Below are 13734 nucleotides of genomic sequence, written 5' to 3' on the forward strand. Positions count from 1 at the left end.
GATTCTGATACCCGTGCTAAGGGATTCAGGAGGTGTAAGTCCTGAATTGTGGCTTTAGGGTTCTGTTAGTTTTGCCTGTGGAAGGAACCCATTGTGAAGATGTCTCTGTTGTGTATGTGAGGTTTTTCATCCCACCCCTGCCTTTTAAAAAGGTTTGTAAAAATACTTTTTCATGTACCCATCTGTTTGTGGGTACCCACTGAGGTCAGAACAGAGCAGTAGTTCTCCTTGAGCTGGACTTACAGGTGATTCTGAATCATTTATCCTAAATGCTGAGAACCAAACACTGGTCCTCTGCAAGAGCAGTTAGCAGCCAGCTCTCCAGTCCCAACCTACTGTAATTCTTTTCTTTTTACTTATTCTTTCACAGTGTCCTATACATATATGTATTTTGACCATATTCACCCCCATTGCCCTTTCGTAACCCCTTCCTATGTCCTCTCCTTTCCTGCCGCTCATCCCTTACTTTCATATCTTAGGGTGTGTTCACGACTCACGGAGTTTAGTTAAGGTTGCTTAGGTAATCATGGCGGGGGGGGGGGGGCGGGGGCGGGGGGTGTATTTAAAAATGACTTCCCCTTTCCCAGCAACCATTAACCACCATTAGCTCCCCAGGGCACAGTGGAGCTTCATGAATGTTGATGGACCCTGTCTTGTGCAGGCCGTGAGCAGGTAACCACAGCTGCTGTGGGTTCCGGATTATAACAGTGATGGCTTGTCCAGAAGACAGCATTCTACAGCACTCCTCCCACCATCCAGCTCTTTGTAGTCTTTCCACCCCCTCTCCCATGGTATTCCCTGAGCCTCAAGTGCTCACCTCCTTGCTTTCTGATGGCAAAAGAATAGAGGAATTAAAGAATTCAAATAGGGAAATATTTGGAGGTTAGTGTTACACATCTGAAATGTTTTAACCCTGACTCATGCCAGAAACACTCTATCCAAACTGGCCGAGGGACTATTAACAGATTGATTATGCAGCCCAGCTCAGGGAGAAGAAACTGTGAAGCAGTATTTGGGTAGGCAGGCACATGAGACAGGAAGAGTGTTTTCAGTGAAGCTCTGCAGAAGAGTGCGGGAATGTGAGGGTCGCTCGGAAAGTCACCAGCCCTTGGTTTATGTTGGCTCTGCCTGTGCTGGGTGTTCAGAGAGTAGGGGAGAAAGGAAGCCAAGTAGCAGAGACCCCGGCATTCAGTCCAGAGTTAAATTGTGCTCACATTCCAGGAATCCAGATTTGTGATTTTAAAGGAAGGAAAGAAAGAGGTCTTGCAGGAGATACTAACATGAATAACAACATACTTCTCTTATAATGCATATTTAATATTTTCTTTGGATAAACTACCCAAAAGCTTAAATTCCTAAATGGTTAGAGAGCATCCTTATCACAGACAGAACCAATGATAAGAGAACACCATAGACAGGACCAAAGAAGATGAGAGAGGGGGTACAGCATCACAGACAGGACTAACAATGAGAGAAGATTATCACACCATAAACAGGAGCAACAGTAAGGGGGGTTGCCACATCATAGACAGGACCAAGGGTGAGAGAGGGTTCCACATCCCAGATAGAACCAACAGTAAGAGGGGGTACCAAATCACAGCCAGGACCAATAATGAGAAGGGGTTATAGCATCACAGACAGGACCAATAATGAGAAGGGGTTATAGCATCACAGCCGGGATCAACAGTGAGAGAGGGTTTCAGCATCACAGACGGGACCAACAGTGAGAGGGGGTTTCAGCATCACTGACAGGGCCAACAATGAGTGGGGTACCATATCCCAAACAGGACCATTTAAGCATTAAAGAAACTTCATGTCTAAATAAAAGTCCAAGACGCCTGCATGATTTGCTACGTTGTATTTATTGAGGAGGTCACTGGACAGAAAAATCAGTGTTTTTTTATTTATGTTATGTGTAGTTTTGACCAGATCCTTGAACTGTACTGTGAATTCTCAAGTGATTCAAAATTAAGAATATCTTGTTTTGGGGCCGGAAAAATCGGTAAGTGGATAAAGGAATTTGCTGCCACATCTCACCTGAGTTTGATTCCCAGGACCTATGTGGTAGAAGGTTAGAACTCACTCCCTCAAGGTGTCCCCTGACCTCCACATGCATGCCATGGCACGAGTATACATACCTCCTCTACCACTATGAATAAGTGCTTCCAACATTTTTAAAAGAATACCATATTTTTTAATGGAAGAATTCCAGTCTCATCTTTAAAAGCTCCAGAAAGATTATGCTTGAGAAGTAAAGGGCTGGAGAGATGGCTCAGTGGTTAAGAACACTGGCTGCTTTTCCAGAGGACCCAGGTTCAATTCCCGGCACCCACATGACAGCTCACAACTGTCTGTAACTCCAGGATCTGACACCGTCACACAGACAGACATACATGCAGGCAAAACACCAAATGCACATAAAATAAAAATAAATAAACCATTAAAAAAAAGGAAGAAGGAAGAGAGAGATGAACCAGGCGGGTGTTATACACCTGTATTCCCAGCACTCAGGACACCAGCTCAGGAGTGCTTCAAGTACTAGGCAAGCCTGAACTGTAAAGACCCTGTCTTACAACAGACAAAGAAGAAGGAAGAGCAGCTGGTGAGATGGTTCACCAAGTACAGTACTTGCTGAGCAAGCCTGACTCCCCGAGTCCCCTAGGCACACTGTGGCGTAGCCCCTACCCACAACAATAAGAAATAAAATGTAAAAAAAAAGAAAAGAAAGCCAGTCTGAAAAAGAGAAGACAAGACAAGTAGACGATTGGCAGTTGATCAAACTTGCTGAGGCTGACCGAGTCTTGTTAGGAAAGCAACCGAAGAAAACGTGAAATTGTTGGGAGAGAGTGGGCTCTGTGGGGCCCCCTATCCCCACCCTGGGCAGATGCCAGGGTAGAATGGCTGTCCACTAGAGCTGACACTGCCCACTTCGTGTGTCCTGTCAGTGGGACTCCTTCATCAAGAGAAGCACCACTCCTCTGAAAGACATCTGTGTCAGCCAAGCCGCCTGAACCCAAAAGGATCGGAGACACTTGGGAAGGGTTTGTGCCTGTTCCTAGGACTCCCCTCTCCCAGGGGTTTTCTTAATGTTCTACAGCGTTTCAGTGGCTCTTGGCCTCAGACTTTATAGAACGATGCAGCAAGAGTAGTGGTACAGTCCACTTGGCACTGAGATCAGAGACAGCCGTATTCAGAAATAGCTGGAAGAAACTCTGCTGCTGACTACAAATAGGGCAAACAGGAGTGTAATGTTGAAAGTAGCAAAGCCTTAAGGCCTTAAGAGACCGAAGACCAAAAACATCAATTGCCTACCAAACATTTAGAGGACAGCCGTGATCTTTTCCATTGAATTCATGTCATTACTGTGCAAGTCAAGTTGGCATTGTTTATTATTTAAATTTTATGGTACTAACTGAAATACCATTCAGTAGACAGTATTTCTGGCCAGGTAAAAGTGTGTATGGGGGAGGTGGAGATGCTTCCGTGGGTAAAGCGCTTCTGTCAAATATGAGGACCCGCGTTTCCACACTCCAGCACCCATTAAAAGCCAGACAGAGCAGCACCGGTGGTACAGGCAGGTGGATCCCAGAGCTGGCCGGCCAGTCTCGCTGCATCAGTAAACTTGAGGGTTAGGCTGTAGAGTGACTGAAGAGACACCTGGTTTCAGCCTCTCAGATCACATGCATATGCTCCCACACACACTACACATACACATAAGTAAAATATTTTATTGGATGCTTATTTTTGTTAGGCTTTCATTTTGGGCCCTGGGGTACAGCATTGAGCAAACTTTATTCATAGAGTTTTCATTCCTGTGAGAGAGATGCATGTAAATCAATAGACTAGAAAGGAGGGCATCAGGAGGTACTTGGACATACATAGCAAAGCAGTTTTAGGGATGAGGGAGGAGGGCCCTTCTGAAGAAAGCTGGAGAACCTGAGGAAACCAGATAGGCAGGTGTAGGTGTCTGCCTAAAGTCCCAGCAGAAGGACAAGTAAATTTGGAGGCCTCCAGACTGGTGCCTGCTAGCGATATTTGAAGAGAAGCAGGGTCCATGTAGCTATATAGTGGGCAAGGCCAGGGGGGCCTGAAGGCCAAGGGATGGTCTTCAGCGAGCATGCTAAGGCCACCGAGACTTCTGAGTGAACAGCCGTTTGCTTACTGGACGGAGAGCAGACTGAGGAGGTAAGCAGCAGGAATGAGGTCCAGAATCTAGAGAGGATTATTATAACATCTTCACAAGAGATGCTGGCTGCCCGAGAAAGGTGAGAGTAGAAGACTGAGTAGTTGGAAGGTATTTTGAAGGCAGGGGTAATAGGATTTGCTTAGGCTCTGAATGTAGAGATTTAATTATAGTATTGGAGATGAGGTGATAAGAAAGGAGCCAGAAATGGCCCTGTATGGCAGCTCATGCCTGTGATCTAGTCCCCTGAAAGGGTCAGGCAGGATGATTGCTGTAAACTTGAGGTTAGCCTGGGCTACATAGCAAGACACTTTTCAGTAAAAATCCAGGGGAGAACTAAGCCATGTGAACAGAATGATTATTTTCACATAAAGTCTCACTGCCTAGAGAACTCCAATAAAACTGGAAGTTGTAGAAGGAAACATAATTTTAACATACATAACCAGTAATAATTGCTGCTAAACTCTACTTTTTTTTTCATTTCCTAAGGCTAAAACCCCTTCTTTCTTAAGTAGTTTTAGGTCTTTCTTAAATAATTTGATTTAAGCGTGTTAGACTTTTAACACTGTTCTTTAAGAATTAATGGTGTTAGATAGCATTGCTTTTTGTCAGAGAAAAGTATTAAGGCTCACGTTCCCATGCATTCTTCTGACTACCAGGGAAGTGAAGCTAGATGGCGTTTGCTAAGCTTCCTGGGTAGATGCATTTGAACTAGCATTTAATAGCAGGCCATTGGCTTGAAAGCTTTCTGCAGCTCCTGCTGGAAAGCCATTTAACATTTACGTTTTACTCACTACCCTGTTCTATAGAAAGGAATATTCTTGAGTAGTTCTGCTGCTTTAGTTAACAGCCCAAGTATATCCTACATCTTACACAGAGTCCAAGTAGTTAAGTACCTGGCTGTTAGTGGTTTCCTTGATAGCCATTGTCTTTAATAAGGTTTCAAAGTGAGGATGCTAGAGCTTACTACGTGGTTTACATTGTAGTTTGCTCACTTTAGGTTCTGTGAGACTGGTGTTTCTTAGGTAGTAAGGCATCTCTCTTATCCCGAACTCCTCACAGTAAGCTCTTTGTAGCTCCTGAGTACCTAAGAACTCCTTCCCTCTTCTCATAGCTCTGGTCCCTTCACACCATTTTCTCCAAGAAGCTTCCCGTGAGCACTCTGGACTGGTACAGGCACTCTCCTGTGCCTACTGCCTTCGCTGCTGTCATTCACAGTCGCCCGATTGGGTATCTACGTGATTGACTGGAGCTTCTCAAGGAGAAGGTTTGTTGTTTTGTTCGGTCTTATATCCCCGGCATCTTTCTGCCAGGCACATACAGATAACAGATAGGCTTAGAAGAAGCAAGGCGGTGGAAGAACCAACAAGCTACAAACCTTCCTTCTGCCTCTACAGTGTATCTGCTGTCCTCCTTCCCCTTCTCCTTGGGAGCGGATAACACTAGATCTCTCAGAATGGCTCACCCTCGCCATCAGGGACTGCCATCCAGTTCAGTTGGGTCTTAGTTTGTCCTATAAAGCACTGGAGATTTTATGAAAATACACAGCCCCCAACCAAGCCTGCCAAAGTGGCATGAATATCAGTGGAGGCGAGTGTAGAACCTGAGAGCCTGATACATAGGGTGGGTGCAATGTCTATCTGCATGTACATAGACTAAATACATTCTGTTATGACAAGTATTTCACAAGATGTGACATCATCCCCACAGTTCAGAAGATGAGATGACACACAGGCTCTATTCTATTCAGTTGTGAATATTAGATGGTTTCCTTTCATGCACTGCTGCAGATTCTTCTGTTTTCTTGTCAGTTAATGTTAATTACTTCCTGTGAATTTTACTGTGTTAGGAAACAGATGTTCCATATTCCTATGAGTTCTTTCCAAATACTAACCAAGACTTCAGTACTTGTGGGATATGCAGATGTGCATACACACTGGACTTTGGAAGAATGGGTTAGATGTGAATTACAAAAGTACACCAGATATGTTTACAGAACGGCACAGATTGGTGCCAGGTTGTAAATATCTTGGGACACTGTTTAATAATTTAGCATTGTTTAGCTAGGGCAGACTGTGGGCCTGAGGATGCTTCAAAACTGTCTCATGATAGAAGCTTGTATGTGATGTAGCAAAGAACATACAGTTAATGCAACCTACACTTTATAAAGTTTCTACAAAACTCTACTCTGTTAACCATTGCCACTTAACTGTATAACATTCTTTTATCCCCTTGTAAAGCACTGAATTAGTATTCTTCTGCACAGAGCAAGGTGCTAGACAGTGTGGAAATAGAACCACAAAAACAGTGGACCCTTGAATTCTTCTTCTCCAGTTTAAGTACAGTGTATTGTAAATTACAGTTGATAAAGGAAAGGTTAGATCTTCAGGGAGTGGAGAGGTTTCACTGAACAAAGAATGAGAAAACCCTTGTGAGAAACTGTATGTTTATGCCAGGTTTAAAAAAAAAAAAAGTAGTTGTGGTGGTGCACGCCTGTGATCCGAGCGCTTGGGAGATGGAGACAGTAAGTCCACCGCCGGTTCTAGACTAGCCAGGGCTACACAGTGAGACCCTGTCTCAAAACAAATAAAATAGACCAAAACCTAGGTTATATCTAAGTGATTTAAACTATTAACTTCATAAAAGACTGGGTAAGGATGATTATCACTTTGGTAGACTTGCTGGATTTACTAACGTTTCTTGAGAGCCTCCAGTAGAGCAGATAGTTCCTTGGTGTTTTGTGTAATGGTTTCCAGGAAAAAATGCTACAGATTGGTGTTGTGAGACTTTATGAAAATACAGAACAAAAAAAGCCAACAAAACATTCCAGAGTGACATGAATATCAGTGGGGGGGGGGGAGGTTCAGAGCCTGAGGGTATAATGTTGCACACAATTCCCCTCATTTTTGTTGTGGAATGTTAGTTTAAGATGTGTTACATTTGTTTATGCTATGGAATATTGGTTAATGATGCAAAAATGTGTTGCATTCTTTTATGTTGCATTTGTTTAACTCTGTGAAGCTGTGTTTCTTTGCCTGTCTAAAACAGCTGATTGGTCTAATAAAGAGCTGAGTGGTCAATAATAGCAAGGCAGGACAAAGGACAGGTGGGGCTGGCAGGCAGAGAGAATAAATAGGAGGAGAAATCTAGACTTGAGAGAAAAGAGTGAGGAGTGAGAAAAGGAGAAGGAGAGGAGGATGCCAGGAGCCAACCACGGAGTAAGAAGGAAAGAAAGATACATAGAATAATGAAAGGTTAAAAGCCCAGAGGCAAAACATAGTTAAAGAGAAATGGGATCATTTAAGTTAGAAAAGCTGGCAAGAAACAAGCCAGGCTAAGGCCAGGCATTCATAAGTAAGAATAAGTCTCTGTGTATTTATTTGGGAGCTGGGTGGCAGGCCCCCCCAAAGAGAAAAAAAAAAACTATACATTTTATCTCACAAACTTTCTTTCCTGAGAGACCCAGAATCTGGTCTATAACTGAAGGACTCTGAGATCCTACCATGTCACCTGTAGTTTGCATCTCAGTTTTCTGTGGTACTTGGTGGGAACTGTTATACCCAGAAGCTTCATAGACTAATTATAAAGTTCAAAGTGGATGGAAATGGATTTTGAAAAGCATTCAAAAACATTTCACCAAGAAGCAACATCATAGTTTATGTGGCTTAGACAAATACGGCTGTTGCACATTTACTAAATGTCATTACTGAGAAAAACTACCTCAAAATGCTGCTAGTGTGGTGGTGACGCCTTTAATCCCAGCACTTGGGGGTGCAGAGGCAGGTGGATTTCTGTGAGTGCAAGACCAGTCCAGTCCACATGGTGAAGTTCTAGGTACACAGCAGCTGCATAGTGAAACCCTGTCTCAAAAAAACAACGAACAAACAAACAAGAACAACAAATTTGCCAAAGTTTTAGGAATATATTTGTAGCAGTATATGTATGTTTCCATATTAATTGTTGGTCATGAACTATGAAGAAGGCATTCATCATTATAAGAAAAACAGTAAACTAGTACATGAATGAACAAAGAATATGAGTGTTTTCATTGTAACAAATAATAAGTGGGAAATCTCCATCTTTATTAATTGTTAGAAAAACAAAACATTAACAGTAACATTTTATTTATAAACATTAAGATGGCTCAGTGGTTAACAATGCTTACAGTTCTTACAGAGGATAGGGGTTCTGTTTCCAGCACCCTTGTGGCAGCCCACTGCTGCCTATAATCCAATTCCAAGGATTGGACATGTTTTAGTGACCTCCGTGGGCTCCTGTGTGCATGTGGTGCACATACATAAACACAGGCACGCACATGTACATACACACATAAATCTCCAGAAATGCTTAGGGAGCAGATCTTAGGAACTGTTCATGATTTTGTTGGTGGTGTGTTAATAAGAAGGACTCACAAGCCCCACCCCTAACTGAGGAGATACTGACAACTGATAGCTTCGGGAGGAGAAAGAGTCAGTCTTCCTTAATGGTGTGTCAACCCCTAGTAGGTCAGCACACTTCAGTGGATGGCCCTACACCCATGAGTCAGAGGACCTGGGTTTAGTTCCTGGCCCCCACATGGTATCTCCCAACCACTTAAAACTTCAATTCCAGGAACCCTTTTCTAACCTCTGCAGGCACCAGACATGCATGTGGTGCACATACATACATGCAGGCAGAACACTCATACAGAAGATAAATAAATCTTTTTTAAAAATAGACTTTTAGTCTGCATATTAAGGATGGTGTCTTACTCTCAATGGACAGCTCAAGCCAGGTCTGTCAGCAAGGAGCCCAGCTTGAGGTGGAGGCAGAGTGGTAACACCTTTGGCCGGTTCACCACCCTGGGGACATGCTGTTCCTAGGATAGAAGACCCCCATCTACACCATTGGCTAGTCTTAGTCATTTTACCTTCAGAGTCCGTCCCTTCTGTCCCTCCTGTCACCATTCGAGGCCAGGTCACCACCATTTCTCACCTGAATAGCCAAATGGGCTCAGAATTAGTTGCCTCAGCCCACTGTTGCTTCTAGGTACCTCCATGTAGCTGCAGAAGAGAAGCAGCTGAACTCCTCAGGTAGTCATGACACTCTGCTCTGGTCAAGACTGTTTAGAGCCACTCTTGATTGAAATCGACTTCTTACTTTGTCTGCACACCATTACCCTCTACAGGGTCAAAAACACTACTGACCTTATTCACAGCTGCATCCCTAGTGCCTACAGCTAGGCCCAGCACAGTATTTGCTTTGTAAACACCCCAGTAAGAGTGGAGATAGCAAAAAATTGAAATACAGATGCATAATTTGGTCATAAGTGACAGATGCTGCTGATACATTCATGAGAAGGTAGTACATGATGTCTCTACTTCAGATGGGCATTATAGCTAACTGCATTTGTCTGTGAGTGTTGTATTGGTGCAGTCTTTGGAATAAACTAGAAAAAGCTCCTTCTCCCCGGAGGTCTTTGCATGTCTCTGATCCTGAAGAGGATCATGTCCTTATACACAGTTGCTTTTTGTGGTCATCCAGAAGGAGTTTAGAAAGATGCTGTAGAACTCTGGGCCATTTCCTGGCAAGTAAGGAGACTTTTCATTGTGGGTCTCTTTTCTCCAGACAAAACCATTGTATGCTAGCTAGGCATGCTTTCCACAAGAGACCCATATGTAGGGCCAGGGAGGTAGCTCATCCTGGTAAGTACTTGCTTTGCAAGTACGAGAACTGAGATCAACCACAAGCACCCATGTACAAAAGCTGCCTAGAGTAGCACACAGTAATCCAAGTGTTGCAGAGAGTAACAGGCAAGGCCCTTGTGGCTGGCCAGCCTGGCCTTCATGCAAAGTTCTAGGTCAGAGAGAGCCTATCTCAAAAACAGGTACACAGTGCCCGAGGTACAACAGCCAAATTGCTCTTTGGCCTGCATACACAAGCAGAGACACGCATGCACACATGATCCATATGCAAAGCAGAATCAAACCAATGAATAATCCCTTGGAGATAGATATGGCTAAGTCAGTGAAGTTCTCGTTGCTTGTGTTCCCTCATGTACTGAATAGACCTAGGAGGTATTGCTGCCTTGGTAATGGCTGGATTTAAAAGACTAAGGTAGAGCTTGCTTTGTTATAGCATATATCTAGTCATTCTTTATGTTTTTATGAGTTCCTGTGTCCCATCCTGACATTGCTGCTTTTCTATGTGTCTTTATTGAGCACCTAACTATATACTGAACAGTTCATGAGGTCTTGGAGACATAAAAATGTGATATAAAAATGGTTCTCAACTTTCTAGAATTCTGTAAAAGTCTGCAGGGAGACCAGCACATCACCAACTAAAACCTGAGAGCTTCCTGTGACAGTAGGTGTAAGGGTGGTGAGAAGGCAGTCGAAACCACATGGATGGGGTACAGTGCAGTTGTTAGAGTGCAGGTTATGGAAGCAGATTGTCTGGCTTCCCCATCTGGTGCTGTTACCAACGTGCCTTGTGACCTTAGGCTACCAACTTAGTTATGCTTGTTTACCTACCTGCTAAATGGGGCAATAAAGGGTGACTCAGAATTACTGACAGTATACAGAAGCTTGTGGTACCTTGGTACCTGGCTCCGGAAAGACCAGCTCTTTCCGTAGCTGCTGTTTCCTGTGCATTTGTCAGCTGAATTGAACGAACGCTGCAGCGGCAACCACGGTTGTTGCTGGTTATCGCTTGACAGGGAGGTCTGGGTGACTGACGTATAGCATGCCCATGGGGAATGGTAGGAATGAGACAAGTGGGAGGTTCGATGAGTCTTCTTGCAGGTTTGAGGCCCAGTGTGTGACTCTGGTGCAGCAGCCTTGGCCTGCAGGTTCTGCAGTGTCATGGATGAGCTGGCCTGTTCATCCTGTGGGTCTAAGTTTCTTCACTGCATGTGATGTCTGCCCAGGCATTAATAAAAGAATGTGTTTTTTTTTCTGAATCAGAATTTTCTGTTTTATTCTTTCTGTCTTAACTCCCTACTGCTGCTAAAACAGATGCGTAGATGCATAGTTGTGACTTCTTGGAGAAGGATGGAAGTGATGGGCCTTGAGACAGATGGCAGAGACAGGGTGTTCTGTAGATCTCATACGATCCTCCCCTCCTTCCCTCCCTCCTTCCCTCCCTCCTTCCCTCCCTTCCTCCCTCCTTCCCTCCCTTCCTCCCTCCTTCCCTCCCTTCCTCCCTCCTTCCCTCCCTTCTTCCCTCCTTCCCTCCCTTCCTCCCTCCTTCCCTCCCTTCCTCCCTCCTTCCCTCCCTTCCTCCCTCCTTCCCTCCCTTCCTCCCTCCTTCCCTCCCTCCTTCCCTCCCTTCCTCCCTCCTTCCCTCCCTTCCTCCCTCCTTCCCTCCCTTCCTCCCTCCTTCCCTCCCTTCCTCCCTCCTTCCCTCCCTTCCTCCTTCCTTCCCTCCCTGCCTTCCCACTTCCCCTGTCATCCACACAGATGCCAGATTCATTGCACTCTGCCTGACTCCAGGCCTGCTTGTGGTTTTCATATTCCCATGTCAAATTGTTTTTAATTTTCAAGCATAAAGTAACTTTCCCATCTGCCATTATTGTGATTGTCTAACCATGTTATCATGAGAGCTGATTTGGATAGTTGGTGGGTATTATTAAAAACGAAGGGAATATCTTATTTGGAGATGTTCAGGCTTAATTGAGAGTAGAGTAGCGTTGCTACAAGCATGGACTCGGGAGGCAAACTCTTAAAGCCTTGGGTAAGTCCTGTCATCTCACTGCACTTCTGTTACCCCATTACATACTTACCACATAAAGTTACCTTGAGGATTAGCCGAGGTAAAAGGAACAGGAGCAGGTCCTGCAGGCCCCTGAATGGTGCTGTGGAATATTTGCTGCAGCCAATTTCTATCATAATGAGCTGGTGATGGATTATTTCGAAAGAAATGATGACTGCTATCTCCGTTTGGGCAGCTGGGGAAATGTCTCAGTGGATAAAAGTCTTGGCTGCCCAAGCCTGAGGACCTGAATTCAGGTTGCCAGCACCACATAAAAACTTGGTGCAGCGGCATACCATCTGTTACCCCAGTTTTGTGGAGCAAAGACTGGCAGATCCCAGGGGCTCGCTGGCCAGACAGTCTAGCTAGAAAGGTAAGCTTAAGATCTGGAGAGAGACCTTCTCTCAAAAGCGTATGGTGAAGGAGCTGGAGAGGTAGCCAGCGGTTTAAGAGCATTTGCTGCTCCTGAAGAGAACACTGTGGTGCGCATACATAGATGTAGTCAAAACATTCATATGCAGAAAATAATTAATAGATAAAATAGGATGAAGAGCAATAGAGGAAGACATCTCACATTAACCTCCAATCTCAACACATGTATGCCTGGGTGTGCCTCATACTCATATGTGTGTATGTATACACACACACACACACACACACACACACACACACACACACGCACACACACTCTATTTCAATTGATTTGCTTTGTAGCTTGGATTTCACTGAAAGCCGAGAATATCTTTTTCAGTCTGTTCTGTTCTATGTACAGCCACTGGCTGGTGGCTATTCTGAGTTAAGAGGTACTGGATCTTCATGATTTAATTTTGAAACTAGAGCAGAGGAAGAATTGAACAGCTGCAGGTCAGAGGGTACAAAGAAGCAGATGTGAGGTGAGGAAGTAGAGGATGCAAACACAGATTCAGGTGGTAATTTGTAGGAAGGATTTGAGCTGTTCTTGTTACAAAGTAACTGTGAGATAAGGGGTTAGTCACTGCTGCTGTGGGGACCATTTTTTCTATTTATATAATTATTTCATAATGTCATCTATAACCTCAAATATATATAATAAAGTTTATTTAAATGAAGAAATGTAAAATATCTTTATATTAAAATTTAATTTAATTTTCATGTTGCAGTAGTGTTGTTATTCATTCAAATCTCTTGTGAAGACTTTCATCCATTTCTTTTTACTTTTGATGTAGCTTGTATTATATTTCTCTTGGAGCTATTTACATGCTCAGGTGACTGCATTGCAAAGCCTGGCACATCCCTCCTAGTGTCCTTCAAGTTAGGCTTAATCCTAGAGCATCAGGGGGTTGTGGGACCAAAGCAGGAGCGACAACCGAGGAGGCTCTTGCTCACTTAGAGTTTGGTTGAAAACACTACCATTTATAGTTATGCTGGCCCCAGCCTTCCAGCCACTCTCTGAGGCAGATGAGAGAATGCCTTCTATTCAGGAAGTTGAAGTATGTAGGCAAAAAATCACTCCCTACTCTAGTAGGAGCCAGGAACAAGCTTTGTTAATCTTTAACCAAAAGAATAAATACTCAGCATTACACAGTCACTTGGGATGAAAGCATATCGTTTCCACATGTGACTCACTTCTGGAATGTCTGTTTAATTCTCTTTCAGATTCACCCCACCATTTAAAACCTGGAGACATTGGACCACGAAAAGCCTTGCTGGTAAGGTCTCATTCATTCGTTATTAAAACAAAGTGACTGTATAAAGTTACTTTTGAAATGCTAGACACACTTTAAGTCAAATGCATCCCTAAACATGACTGAATATTTATTTGCACATTTTTTCTCTGAATG

General features: G+C 43.8%; 1 protein-coding gene across 2 annotated transcripts in view; it reads left to right on the top strand.

The window, feature by feature from the left end:
• Window positions 1–13734, top strand: part of Gng12 (G protein subunit gamma 12) — a 97624-nt gene that overhangs the window by 17818 nt on the left and 66072 nt on the right. Inside the window, exons 1-2 of one of the 2 annotated variants that reach the window (XM_059257915.1) lie at window positions 13320–13383; window positions 13550–13602. The gene's annotated coding sequence lies outside the window, so the exon portion shown is untranslated. Of the gene's footprint in view, window positions 1–13319; window positions 13384–13549; window positions 13603–13734 lie in introns of those variants that run through there. The other variant, XM_059257914.1, reaches the window with a different exon arrangement.

The sequence above is a fragment of the Peromyscus eremicus genome, chromosome 3 (assembly GCF_949786415.1).
Source record: "Peromyscus eremicus chromosome 3, PerEre_H2_v1, whole genome shotgun sequence".
Taxonomy (NCBI): Eukaryota; Metazoa; Chordata; class Mammalia; order Rodentia; family Cricetidae; genus Peromyscus; species Peromyscus eremicus.